Source organism: Sturnus vulgaris, chromosome 1 (assembly GCF_052056855.1).
Source record: "Sturnus vulgaris isolate bStuVul1 chromosome 1, bStuVul1.hap1, whole genome shotgun sequence".
Classification (NCBI taxonomy): Eukaryota; Metazoa; Chordata; class Aves; order Passeriformes; family Sturnidae; genus Sturnus; species Sturnus vulgaris.
Window position 1 is genome coordinate 92,394,285 of NC_142243.1, and position 14,420 is coordinate 92,408,704.

Here is a 14,420-nt window from a genome sequence, read left to right on the forward strand (position 1 = left end):
CAACACATAGTTCAAGAATGATCAAAAAGGACTTCAGGGCCTTGGGACTGTTGCTAAAGGAATCTGGGGTGCATTTTCTTCTCTCTGCTTCCAGTTGAAGGCAGTGACATTGGAAGCAACAGATGAACTGACTCTATAAACACATGCCACCGCCAAAATAATGTGGGTTTTGACAATGGAATACCCTACTCAGCCCTGGGCATGCTGGCATCAGATGGAACTCGCCTTTCTCAGTGAGGGAGCAGAGTCTTTGTTCCACAGCTATTGGGATTGCTTGGCAGAGCTTCAAACTAGATGTGATAGGAGAGGGGAACTGTACCAGGCTTGTCCCTGGCAAGCTCTGGGATGGCATGCAAATGTTAGGACAGGGTGCTGGCAAGGCCAGGTTGGATGGGGCTCTGAGCAACCTGGTCCAGTGAAAGTTGTCCCTGCCATGGCAGGAGTGTTGGAACTGGATGACTTTTAAGGTCCCTCCCAAACCAAGCCATTCTTGATTCTATTGCTCACTTTCTAAAATGCAACTGAAATTTCAGAAATTATTGAAATGGAATGCAATTTTAAGAATTTGTTGATTGTTTTCGGGAAGAAGTATGTTTGGTGGTGGGAGACAAATCCCTTTGCATCACTTCTGGTGGGTTTGTGACATACCTGTGGAAACATAAAAAGTGAATGGGAGTAATACAATTTTCAAAAAAGTCTAATAGTCCTGGTCTGTGCAACATCCTGTAAGGATGCAGGAAATAGACCCAGCAACAAAAAGCAATTAATTGGTGGGAATATAGGGGCTGGAGGTGCTAATCACCATCATCTAGAGACACATATTTACCAATTTGTCCTAGAATGGACTGGCAGGACAGCAGTATAAATGAATATTGAAAGTTTAGGTATGACAACCCTCCACAAAACCCCGTACAAACCAAAGTACCACAAATAATCCTTAATAGTTTAAGCAGTTTTGACAGGAAGCAGACAAATATAGCTGTGACTCCAGACTAGTGATCGCAAGAGGCATTTTCTCTGATAGAGGGTAGAAGCTTTCATATTAATAGGGAACTTAAGATAACAGCTCCTTCTCTGCTGAAGGCGAAAGGATTTCCCTCCATAACCCCATCATTTGTCTGCTCGAGTTCCAGATCAACTTCTCTGCCTCAGTCGGGAACAAAAGATTTGCCCACAAGTGCGCATTATTAGCCTGGTTTATGTTAATTCAAATTATGTAAATTTGTATCCAGATCTATCACAATGCTAATAATTTTAGAGCAAAAATATGACAATGCATGTCATATTTCTATTAATATGTAGTTAGATATTTAAAATTGCTGTCACTTCAATCAAACTGCAATCAAATAGCAAACAACTCACTCAACACTACACAGTATTAGGAATGTTTATAATTTTAAAGACATGTAGGCTAGAATAATAGCATTTTAAAAGAAGTCTTTCATGATAATTAGCAAAGTGCATAAAAATTTTAACAAAACAATCGATAAGCTATAAAATTGTAAGACTATTCAGGTTGATAATCTAGTCTGAAGACTAGACTAGTTTCATTTCAGTGTTATTTCCTAATTTTTTTCCAATTCAAAAGACTGTTTTATCTTTTATTTCCTGGTCCCATTTTTAGAATTCTAACATTGTTTGCTTCTGAAATACCTTCTTTCACAAATACAGTAAATCTTACTATTGAAACACAAGGAACCCATATTTCTATCGTGTTGTACAAGAGAAAATAAAGTCTCAAGGCTACACTCCTTACACAATAATACTTAACAGGGAGGTGATTTCTTAAAGGGCATAGTCTAAAGTAATTGGCATATCTGTGATCTCTGGGGACTTCCCAGTCATTTCAAGTACTACTGCTTGCACATCTACACTAAATTTGAGAGTGTACATTAAATGAATGTTTTGACATGCTCTGTGAAAAGTTCCCATGAATGGCCATTCACATAATCTGTGAAATGGTTATCACACCCGGGCATGATTGACAGACCTTACCAGACTCAGGTGAAGCAGACAAAATCCTAGACGTCAGGGACAGTCAGAGAATCCCAAATTGACTGAAACAATAAATATGTATATATTAAAATTTATATGAGATAATATTATTTTAAAAGTCTACTTATTGGCCTGAAATTCACTTTCTAACTTACACTCATAAAATAAGCATCTGCACATACCAATAGCAAGGACAGAAAGATTGGCATTATGCCTCTTTCAGACATATCACTAACATGCACCATTCAATTGATGCTTGGTGATTTAGAAAGAATTTTTTTATTACATGACGGGAGGAGAGGAGAGGAGAGGAGAGGAGAGGAGAGGAGAGGAGAGGAGAGGAGAGGAGAGGAGAGGAGAGGAGAGGAGAGGAGAGGAGAGGAGAGGAGAGGAGAGGAGAGGAGAGGAGAGGAGAGGAGAGGAGAGGAGAGGAGAGGAGAGGAGAGATTTCATTTGGAAGGGACCTACAAGGACCATGTAGTACAACTCCCTAACCAGTTGAAGGATGACCAAAAGTTAAAGCAAGTTATTAAGGGCATTGTCAAAATACCTCTTAACACTGACAGGCTGGGAGCATTGCCTACCCCTGCTGGAAGCCTGTTCCAGTGTTTGACCACTCTCTCAGTAAAGAAATTATTCCTATTTTCCAGTCTAAAACTCCCTTGACACAGTTTTGAACTATTCCCATGTGTCCTGCCACTGGGTACCCAGGAGAAGAGCTGAGTACCTCCCTCCCTATGTCTCCTCCTGAGGAAGCTGTAGACACCAAGGAGGTTTCCCCTTAGCCTTCTTTTCTCCAAACTAAACAAACCTGAAATCCTCAGCTGCTCCTTATAGGACATGTGTTCCAGCTCCTTCACTAGCTTTGTTGCCCTCCTCTGGATGCATTCCAGGACCTTTACATCTGTCTTAAAAGGTGGAGCCCAGAGTCACACACAGCAGTCAAGGTGAGACTGTACCTCATGTTGGCTGCAGCACGGCTTTGAGGGAACAGTACTAACAGTACTAACAGATCTGCAGACATCTACAGCAGGTTGAATGGAAGCAAGGTGCTTTGTGGCTAGGTCTACCCTGCAGAAGATAAAATTTTGCCTAATGGGTACTATCAACTGACAAGGGGTCGTGGAGGCCTGGTTCATACCTCTCAGCAGTACAAGGACATCAAATACAGTACCCAAACTTAAGTTTTTATCTCTCTAGTTTGCTGCTCTGTCAGCACACAAGATTTGTGTGTTTCATAATGAACAAAACAGAAAGTGTGTTTTCCTCTGGACAGCATGAATGAAAACCAGGGGAAAGCTCCCTGGCATTAACTGTTTGCAGCACCAGTGACACCCTGAAGCAAGATAATGACTTATGAGGAAGGATTTTGTTTGTGTCAGTTTAGATGTTCTGTCTTGTTCTCTCAATAACCTTTCTGACTACCTTTGGGTTATTTGAGCAATTTAGACAATTATCTCTAATGCAGAAATAGTCTCTTCAGGAAAAAAAACTTCTACGGGAGCTCTATAGATAATAAAAAATCCCTTATTTTAACCCTTGTCATCATTTCCATCCACTTAAATGTATATTTAAGCTGTAAAACTGTTTCCCAGCATTCAAAAGACTTGAGTGCCAAGTTATGCTTGCAAATCAGACATTAAATATGCAGATCCTGTGACATGGAAACTGAAACGTACATTTTGCAAAGATATGCTGGTATTTGAACATTTTGTATTTGAGTGTTCCTGAACACCACCAGTGTGTGTGCTTTTCATCATTCAACTATAAAGCCATTCATCAAAAGGGGCTTTTGGTTTTGTAATGTTTTTGGTTTTGTTTTTAATCGGAATAAAAAAAAATAGCCCTGTGCAAATTTGGGAAAGTCAATAGGGACACAGAGCTATAATTGACAGTAAGTACTGCCCTGATGTTGCTGGGCACAGAGCAGCTAAGGGAACTGGAAATGGTCAGAGCATCACACTGCATACTGAATGGACCTGTGGTTTACAGTAAACTGATGATTTTGTAACAGTGCAAGATGATTCATAAATATTAAAAACCAATGAGAGTTCATGTAAATACATGCTAACTGTGATGCAGTTTCTTGAAAATGAACTGAAATTAAAGAAAATATTTACTAGCATAATGTATAAAACATTACCCTCACTTTAATGTGTTTCCCCAACTTAGTTATTGCAGAAATCAAGGCCCAAAGTAGCACAAAGTTTATTTCCAATGTCTTTACTCCCCTTAGTATGGCTGTGAATAATTTTGTAGATATTTGGTATTTTAAAAAAGGGAGACATAATCCAAACCCTGAAAACTCTTGGGTTCATCGTTTATGCTGCTGAACAATTTGGTTCAAGAAGAAACCGGAGAAGAAATGGGACGAAATTGAACCTGCAACAAGACAGAAGAGGATCTTCTGATTCTCGCGAGAAGCTCAGTTAGGGAACTACAAGCTCTTATTTTATTTCTCCTTCATATGAGAGATTTGGAAGGTTCATTATTCTTCCAATTCCTCCCTCCTGTAAACCCAGAGCAAGCACCTTTTATCTGAAGGGAAAAAAAGAGAGATAAAATGTAGAATAATGAAATTTTTGTTTTGTTCTGAGGATGTATTTTTTCTATTTAATTTAGCAAGGATGTTCTGGTTCTAACCATGATTTGGGTTCAAAATATTTTACCTCCTCCTCTATTTCAGCTGATGGTGAATGGTAAGCCAGAGCACAGAGGTTACTAGTGTATCCGTGAGAGCCCCGTGGGAATGCTCCAGAGCCACACTGAATGGCAAATAAAACTAGGCACTCCACATCCCTTGGCCTGCTACACGGATGGTTTGGTACCCGACCCTTTGGCCACCATGACCTGCTCATCAAGGCTGCCTGCAGACCCCCACTGGCAGCTGGTTCACATAACATCCTCTCTGTGGGTACTGAGGAAAGTGCTTAGGAGCTACAATTTCATACCTCAGTACCTCCACAACACTCATTCCAGATACCTTTATCTACTGCCAGCTATCAACAGCCGACACTAGTGTGACTAAGAGTCTTCCTTAGCATCCGTTTACAACCCTAGAACATACCCTTTTACAATTTACTATATCTATTTACTATATGTACACTTACAGAGTTTGCATACTGGAGCATATCCTTCTACTATTTACTATATGTGCTTATCTCAGTGTAACAGTGGTGCTGAAGCACAGCTTGCATATCAGTTGCAGGTTGTGGATCCAACAGCTTGGTCTGCGTTTGCTCTCATCATTTATGGGACAATGCCAATTCAAAATCACAAGTCATAAACACATATTTACTTGCAGTTGCTAATAGCGTTGTAGATAAAGTACTTTTTAAAGCTCATTCATTTCTGTGCTCTTAAATTCTCCTTTTTTTCTTTTTTGTTTTCTTTTACTTCTTTCAGTCTAAGCAATGAAAATATAAAAAGGTGTCCAAAGTTTTTTGTGTTTATCGCCTTAAAAACAACTTTAACAGTGTTTATTTTTAGTTGCAAAGTATTCCTGAGGGTGTCAAAAGCTTCCTTCAGTAACATGTAAATGTTTGCTGGATTTTGTCAGCTGTTTGAGATAAATGTGACCCACCGATGGTCCTCATCAGCACAATGCTGCGAGTGGCTTCCATTTGGCCCAGGAAGGAACATCATCTGCTGGCGCCGCTCTCTGTGAGCCACGCTTGTGTGTTAAAGGCACGGCAGAACGCGGTTTTACTACTTTTGATACGAGTAAGTGCAGTCCTCAGCCTCCCGGCTTGTCACCGATGCTTTCCCCACCGACACCGAGCGACGCTGATGCGCGGCCGATGAGCAGCGCTGACCTGTCAGAGCGCCTTTCGGCATGCCCAACTTTCGCTTCCCAGCCCCTTTTCCCCGCCGGGTGCCGTGGGACATGCGGCCGCAGGAGCGGGGCACCGCGGCCCGGAGGGCGAGCCCGGGTCCCGCACGGACACGGCGGGCGGGCACCGCGGTTCCCCAGCCCCGCACGGGCACTTGAGAGACCCTGCCCCGCCGCCGTCCTGGCCGGCCGGGAGCCGGGAGCCCGGAGCCTGCAGCCCAGAGCCCGGAGCCCGCAGCCCAGAGCTGGGAGCCCGGAGCTCGGAGCTCGGAGCTCGGAGCCCGCAGCCCAGAGCCCGCAGCCCGGCCCGCAGCGCTGGCGGCGGGGGGCGCCCGCGGGCGGCGGCGGCGGGAGCGCGGGCGCGGGGGTGGCCGAGCAGCGGCGGCGTGAACGCGGCTGCAGAGCCCCAGCGAGCCGCGGGAGCGGGAGCGCCGTGCCCGCCGCAGCCACCGGAGCCGGGCGAGGAGCGAGCGCGGCCGGCGGAGCCGCCCGGAGCCTCCCGGAGCAGGCTCGGGCCGCGGCGGCCCCGCGGGGAGGCAGCGAGCGAGGGGCCTCTGCCGAAAGCGCGAACACCCCCCACACCCCCGCCCCGCCGCCTCCGCCCGCCCCCAGCGAAGAGAAACAAAACACAACCCCGGCACCGCCACGCTCTCCCTCCTTCTCCTCTCGGCGTTCGGTGTTTTGGTTTTTTTTTGTTGTTGTTTTTTTTTTTTTTTTTATAATTTATTTTTTCTTTTAATTTTTATTTTTTTCTTGGGGATTCTCTTCTCTCCTGCCAGACTGACTTACACGTTCTTGATAATTTCTCTTCCCCTCATTTTTTATACTCTTCTCCCTGCTTCCAAACCCTGTGTCTGTGTGTTTCAATACTATCACAACCTCTGCTAAAAATAGATCTTTTTATACCCTTCCTCCTCTCTGACCCCATCCAACACCCCTTGTTAAGGTGAGTTGTGTCTTTTCATCACTTTTTTCCTTGTGTGTTGTTTTTTTTTGTTTTGGTTTTTTTTTTTTTAATATTTTGGTTTTGTTTTTGGTTTTTTGGTTTTTTTCTCCCCCATTTAGGGCAGGTTTTAGGGAGGAGGGGATGTGGAGGAGAGAATTTCATGGGGAGTCAGGCAAAGCCTTATTTTGCCTTCTGCAGCCTCAGCATCATTCCGGACTGCTCCCTTTTATCCCAAGGATGTAGCTAGCTGATGAAAGTGGGAAACGACTCTTCCTTAGCGCTGCATGCTTGGGAGCCACAGCAACAGCAGGAAAAAACACAAGCTTCTCTTTTTTCCTTCGTCCTACCCCCCACTCCACTCCCTTCCTCATTCCCTCCTCCTTTCTGTGTCTTTTTTTTTTTTTTTTTTTTTTTTCTTTTTTTAATATTTTGGTGGGATGTTTGGTTGGGATTTGGTGGTGGGTGGGTGATGTGGGGTTTTTTTTATTTTTTGTTTTGGTTTATTTTTTTAGTGTTTTTTTTTTTTTTTCCTGTGTGTATGCTTGGCTTCTGTTTTTAAGCAATACTCAGGGGACTTGGAATTAATTGCATGTAGTGCCAGGGGAGCTCTGTGTGTGTGCACGTGTGTCTTGAGAGTGAGTGAGCGTGTGTGTGCCTATGTGCATGTGCAAAGTGCATTTGTATTTCGTGTTCCTGGGATGATGAGTGTAAAAGCTTCCAAACAGTCCCTGTGCATAGGGCAAGGAGCACAGCAGAGGCTGCTGAGGGAGAAACCGGTCAGGGATGCGGGAAAGCTACAGAGCTCTCCACACAGTTCAGTCCCCAGTGCTCCAGAACATCTTTCCATAGATCATTACTGGCACCTTCAAGGTGATGGCTCCCATTCCTCTCCTGGCTTCTCAGCAGAGGAGTGCAGGAAAGGAAAACTTTACAGCTAATGTGAAGGGATAGCATTTCTGTTCCTCCAGCAGCCCGAGACAGTGTTATTCCAGGGATGAGTGGGGAAAATAGAGCTGTGATCCAGAGTAAATGGATCATTTGCTGTTACATATTAGTGTTCAGTGAGAAAAAGAGCCATGAAACATTCTCAGTTTGGCCAGCCTGCAGAAGCATTGGAGTCCGGCTTACTTCCCAATTCCAAAGTTGTTTTAGACAGTTCTTCATTCTTCAGAAAACTGTGCCTATTGATGTCAGAAATGTGTTTTTATGGTAAAACAGTCTATTATAAATCTGCTGGGGAACGATTTATTATTCAGAGGCAATCAAGTAATTTATATGTTTTGTGGAATTCCCCCAAGTGTTTTGGTGTGCCTTCAATTATGTATTTTACCTGTGTGTGTGAAGCGGGGTAATATAGATTTTAGTTGCATTTTAACAAGGTGTTAAGGCATAACTTGCAGGGTGCCATTTGCCAAGTGTCACTTAATATGAAGCAAAATAACAGCCTCTAGCTCTTTTTTTTCATGGATTTTTCACATCTCCCTTGTTTGTTTCAAAACAAGCGGTGATTTTGCTTAAGAACTTGTAGGAAAACTGGGTTCACAATGGCACACAGTTTCCGATATTAGCTCAAAAGTATTACACTTGTCTGGCTGTGAGACTTGAATTTACTTATAAAATTTAGTTAATACAAAGTACATGAAAGAGCACTTTGTATCCATGGTTTTCTAACAGGTTGAATCATTTTTGTATCTAAAAGTTTACAAATGAGCTAAAATGGTTGTTGTAATCTGGAGGCTTTCATGGATACAGGAACATTAATGTTTCCTGTCTAGTTAATGTAATTCCAAAATATCCTGTCTTTCCACATGCTGCATAGATAACACTCAGCAAAAATGAGCAATCATGGAAGTAGTCTTGTGCTATCAAGGGTCATTTCATCATTTTTATTAGCCTAAATTAAAATATTTTACACAAGTTTGCCTTGGATTTTTTTTTTTCTGCTGTGGCTGGCTGATTGTGAAAGTGGGAAGCATGCTTTGAGTGAGATGTGACATTCCTAATGCTTGATAGCTGTGAGGGGAGAGACACCTGATGTGCTGTGTACATCATCCTTGAAGGGATGCAGGGTAAGAAAAAGGGATGGAAAACGAGCACAGTGTACTGGCAGTTTAGATAAATAAATATGGGTGATGCATGTTAGCTTGTCAGCTGCTGTTCTGCTGAACCCTGACTGCTGGCTAAACATAATTTCTTGGTAAGCACTGCAGTGTGATACATTTTTTCTGATTTGATAGAGTTTGCTGTTAAAATCACATGTAGCACAGAACAGCTCTTGTTCTGTAGATAAAAATCATGCCGCCTCGTTTTAATCCACAGAAGGCTGAAATATCCACTACTCCTACTGAAGTCACCAGGAGTTACTTGTGATCATCACTCTTCATGATTGTTTATCTCAACATGTCAGGATTAAGGATATTTCCAAAGGATACTATTGACAGTAGATCTCATTTTGTTTAGATTTTACTTTGGGTGCATATTGTATGTTTACAGGTAGATATTGTCTTTTACCACAGCAACACTAAAATATGTCAGGAAACGGAAAACTCTTAAAATTGTATTTCTCATGAGCTTTTAAAGAGAATTCTCTCGGTGTCCTTTAGCTGTTTCTGGAAAAGCAGTGCTCACTTCACAAATCTAAACACTAAGAACCTTAAGTTGGTTGCTTAGCTGTTGATGGAAAAAAAAAGATGGAATGTTTGTACACAAAAAGAGCAAGTCATGTGTTTGGGTTTTTTTATGACAACTGAAAGACAGGAGTGCTTTCAGCTGGATATGAAAGCGTTGAAGGTTAATGTTGAGTTTGATCTGGGGGTTGTTCCTCTTGCCGTGAGTGACAGCACACCAACACTTAGCTTATTCTGTAATGTGCTAACCTAGATTAAACATCTCTTTAATTTATATTTTGAGACTTGGATATGACATCAAACCTTGGATTTATTAGCTTCCAGAGGCTTTTTAGTTTGTTTTGTTTTTGAAACAAGCCTTTTAAAGCTGTGAACTGCTATAAACAAAGTAATGGAGTGTTCAGAAGTCACTACGACTTTGTGGACCTTATTGCTATGAAAGTAAGGTGGGATTTCTCTCTACTGCTAACCAACTGAAATTATTTTCTCGTATTATTGCACTTTGTTATTCTGCAATGTCAGTCTAAAATGCTTAGTCAAAGGAGTTTTTATTCTGTGGATGTGGTGGTTCCACAAAAGAAGAACGCCTATATTTTGTCTTGTCCTAAATTACAAGTACCCATCAGGTTCAGTGACATTTTGTTGCAGGGCAAAGTTGCTGTTTCATTTGAGGAAACTATATGGACCATGGATTTTCTTAGATTTTTAACAAAGTAAATGAAAACTATCACAGGGCTGCCTGGTAATTTTGGGATGGGGAGCGGTGGTTTTATTTGTATCCACGCAGAATGCAATCACGATATACATTAAAAATCAGTAGCAGCTGAAAACATTAATCCATTTTTCTCTTTAGATACCTCTTTGTTTACTAGTTTAAAATGGTACTATATGTGTATGTGTTTCTATCCAAGTGTATATTTGTAATTTTAAGATGCTTAGATGAATGGTGTTGCCTTATGCAAAAATGACTATTTATTTGCATTTTGTCTGCTGGAAACTCAGTTTTTATAATAAAATAGGTATTTTTCTTCTGCTGTACTTGTTTACGCATAGAAGAAAATTAGTATTTTCCTCCTGGGAAACGTGTTACTCTGAAGAGCGGGCTGCTGAACAGATCTACAAGCAGTTCCCTTCCCATTCTTGGTGCATGTGGATGAGTGCCAGAGGTAACAAGTGCTCAGGCATGGCAGGAAAAGGAAGAGGGCGGCTCTCGGGAAAGCTGAGGGTCTAATGATCTGGTGCTGCAGTGGCTGAGTTGTTCAGGGCTAAGAGAGCAAAGCGCTCCCTCATCCTTAACAGTATTAAACTCCCCTGTCTTGTGGCTTGCGTTCATCAGTCTGCTTGGTTTTCCCTTTATTAGATAGGGGAGGCTTAATTGCAGTCTGCTAGTGCTAGCACAGCTCTCTGATGACAACTGTTTGTAGGAGGTCAAGTGGAAAGTAATTCTGGAGAGGGGTCTCCAACTGCAACGTTTCTTCTTTGCGCTGTTTTTTACTCCAGTTTTGCCTGGCTTTGCATCCAGCTATTACACCCTACTTGCCAGCAAAGGCTGGAGGTTGTTTTGTGTGCAGAAGGTGTTCGTAGGAAAGGGAAAAGAATATTATTGTTAACTTTGGACAACAGTGTAACTGCTCCACCAATTCCGACCAAATGCAAGAAGAGCTGTGGCATTGGAACTAAAATGTTGAGAATTTGCTTGATATAAATATGAGATTTCATGTCTCGTGAGAAGAGACGCATTTTTAAACATAATTCAGAGGGAACGTGTTTTTCGGAATGAGTTTTACTGTAAGTCCCAGTGATCTCTCATGTCCCAAAGAATCTGCTGGGAGCAGCCCAAGTAATTACAGGTTAAAGTGGGGTGAGGCAGTTTCTCCTACACAGTCCACTGCTGCAGCTCCATGCTGGTAGATGGGTACCTGTTCCAGCACTGCCATTGTATCAGTAACAAAACTTAAATTTTGTTTATGGGGCAATGTACATAATGTACTATTGATTTCTGCTAGTGGACAAGGCTTTTAACAAGGAGTATGAATCAAATAATTTTGATTATGGATCTTGCAATATCTGACTTTGTCATCTATGCTTTAGATATATTTAGATGCTGTGGACACTTAATCCAAGGAAGCAAAATGCTTGTCTTCTGTAAATGACAGATAAAATATTTTGTTCATTCATTTGGCCTTTTAAGATGTGGATGGCTCAGGACTATACCTTTCTTGGTTACAATTTGGCTCTTGGTTTACTTAAAAAATAGTTGCAGAAGGATTGTTATTCATATTTTTTGACAGGCTTTTTTGTATGCATTTTTAAAAAATAGTTAGTTTTGTAGCAAGTTTTAGGGCCAACCCCAGAAGTCTGATGAGAACTTAATTAGTAGTTAACATGAAATTTCATTAATATAAGTGACATGTTGTTGTGGTTTCACCCCAGCTGGCAACTGAGCCCCACACAGCGACTTGCTCACTGTCACACAAGCAGGATGGGGCAGAGAATCCAAAGAGTAAAAAAAACCAAACTCATGGGTTGAGCCAAAGACAGTTTAACAGGTAAAGCAAAAGCCACATGCACACAAAAAGCAAAATGAGGATTCTTTCATCACTCCCTGTGGGCACGCAGGTGTTTAGTCATCCCCAGGAAAGCCTGGCTCTGTCTGCTCTAACAGAAGCTTGGGAAGACAAACACCATCATTCTGAATATCCCTCTCCTTCCTTCTTCCCCCAGCTCTATATGCTGCACATGATGCCATATGCTAAGGAATATCTCTTGAATCAGCTGGGGTCAGCTGTCTCTGCTGTGTCCCCTCCCAGCTTCTTGTGAACCCCCAGCCTTCTCTCTGGTGGCGTGGGGTGAGAAGCAGGAAAGGCCTGGACACTGTGCAAGCACTGATCAGCAGTAACAAAAATATCCCTGTGTTTTCTACACTGTTTCCAGGAAAAATCCAAACCCCAGCCCCATACTGGCTCCTGTGAAGAAAATCAGTTCTGTCCCAGTTAAAACCAGCACATGTATATAGTGGCATGGTCTATTTCAAAGGTACTGGCACTTTGCATACAACAGTATCTTTTATAATGAGGCATCTGGACTCCCATAAAGATTTTTTAATCTGCAATCAAAATTTGGAAATTTTATGCAAATCAAAGTGGTAGAATTCTTTGAGCTCTAGTAGAATCAAGCACCATGACTGTGTGATTCTCTTACCAGTCATACCATTGCTGTTCTTCCACCTGGTAAATTCAGTATAAAACATCTGCAAGCCAAGCTTAGCAGTTTCAGACAATATCTTTAGGTCATGATGGCTGCCTCATTAATCTTGAGTACACCAGTATTCAAAGACAATGTGGTGAAAGACAGGGAACATGAATTGGGAAGGAAATAGGGTCCTGATGTGGGCTTAGAAAACCCGTCAGGATAAATGAAGAAGCTTGTCTTTCTGAAGGAGAAGACAAGTATCTGGCCATGATGTACTTGATGTTCTTCCAAGCTTCTTTGGACTTCCTTGCCGGACAAAATCCGAGAGTTTATCAGCAGTGCAGAAACGTAATGAAATTTTGTAGAATCATAGAACCATAGAATGGCTTGGGATGGAAAAGGCTATTAAAGATCATCCAGTTCCAAACCCTGTGATGGCCACCTTCCAGGGACACCTCAGAGTAGATCAGGTTTCAAATTTGTATAACCCAGCTGAAGCTGTAACAGGAACAGAAAGGTAGAACTTAGCAAATGTAAATACTTCTATTTAAATAAGAATGTGAATGGTTCCTTCTCCTGTTGTGATATCCGTGGAGAAGTGTGTTCTGTTTTATTTGTGTGCCTTTTGAAAAGCTTTATACATTTTGTCTTATAGTTTGAATGGGGAACGACTTGGGCTATAAAAGTATGGAAATTCAAAGTTAAGTCTTGGCTTTCACTTAACTCTTACAGAGCATGGTCTGTGTCTCATGAGTTCTCACTGCAGGTTTTAGAAATATCTCCTAAAGTGGCACTGAATATGGGGTTTGTGCAATGCTGTTCCCACCTGTAAAATGGGATAGCAGAGCTGTGGCTAAATTCAGCAATTCCTATTCGTGTTAAATAATTTCTTGACTTCAGTAGGATTTCTTGCCTAAGTGAGAGACTCCAAACAGGCTCGTAGAACACTGACAACAGGGAAGGTGTGAAGTATCTATTATTATTACTTCAGAGAATCTTATCTTGTATGAGATGGCTCGTGTTCCAGGCAGTCTGCATAACTAAACCAAAATTCCTTGGCACTTTCATTTGATTTCTGCAACACGACACTGCTTGATTCCATCACAGGATGAAATAAATTGAGAGTTCTTTCTAAAATCTGAGGTCTAAATAAAGCATATGTTAACTATAGGAATATTTTAAATGTATTAATTCTATATGATACAAAAATACAATCTTTTAGCTGTATGTTTCTGGTTGTCCATCTACATGCAAGAAATTATTTTGTCTGTATTTGGATTTTCACTTAATATAAAAATATACTATGAATTCTAGAAGCAGGTGGATACTGCATCGTTTGCTCTTTACATATCAGAGATGAGACACTGGTGAGGCACTGGAAGGGGTTATGCATAGAAGTTATGGGTGCCCCATCCTTGGAAGTGTTGGAAGCCAGGTTGGATGGGGCTTTGAGCAACCTGATCTACTAAAAGGCATCCCTGCCCATGAAAGGGGGATTAGATCTAGATGATCTTAAAGGTCCCTTCTAACCCAAACCATTCTATGTTTCTGTGCCACAGACATCAACTAATTCATCATGTCAGCAACCTCCACCCTTGGGTTTTGTAGTGCACAGACAAAATTTTAAGCAGCAGTAATAGTAAAGTAAAAGACCAGGAGAAGGTCTGTTTTAATAGTTTGCTTTCAGTGGTAATGTGGGGTAGAGACTAGAAAAGAATTGTAAATGTGGCTGTCACCAGCTTAGTTTAAAACTGCATTTTGAGTGGGGATAGGTGCCTGTGTTAGCATTTGGGATTGGCAGAATTCTCCTGCCTGGCAATACGGAAGA

General features: G+C 41.8%; 1 protein-coding gene across 7 annotated transcripts in view; it reads left to right on the forward strand.

The window, feature by feature from the left end:
• Nucleotides 1-6,433: 6,433 nt before the first annotated feature.
• LOC106855662 (poly(rC)-binding protein 3-like) overlaps nucleotides 6,434-14,420 on the forward strand; it is a 501,269-nt gene continuing 493,282 nt past the window's right edge. For 2 of the 7 annotated variants that reach the window (XM_088171732.1, XM_088171723.1), the window contains exon 1: nucleotides 6,434-6,773. The gene's annotated coding sequence lies outside the window, so the exon portion shown is untranslated. The remainder of the gene's footprint in view (nucleotides 6,774-14,420) is intronic. The other 5 variants (XM_088171749.1, XM_088171756.1, XM_088171761.1 and 2 more) reach the window with 5 other exon arrangements.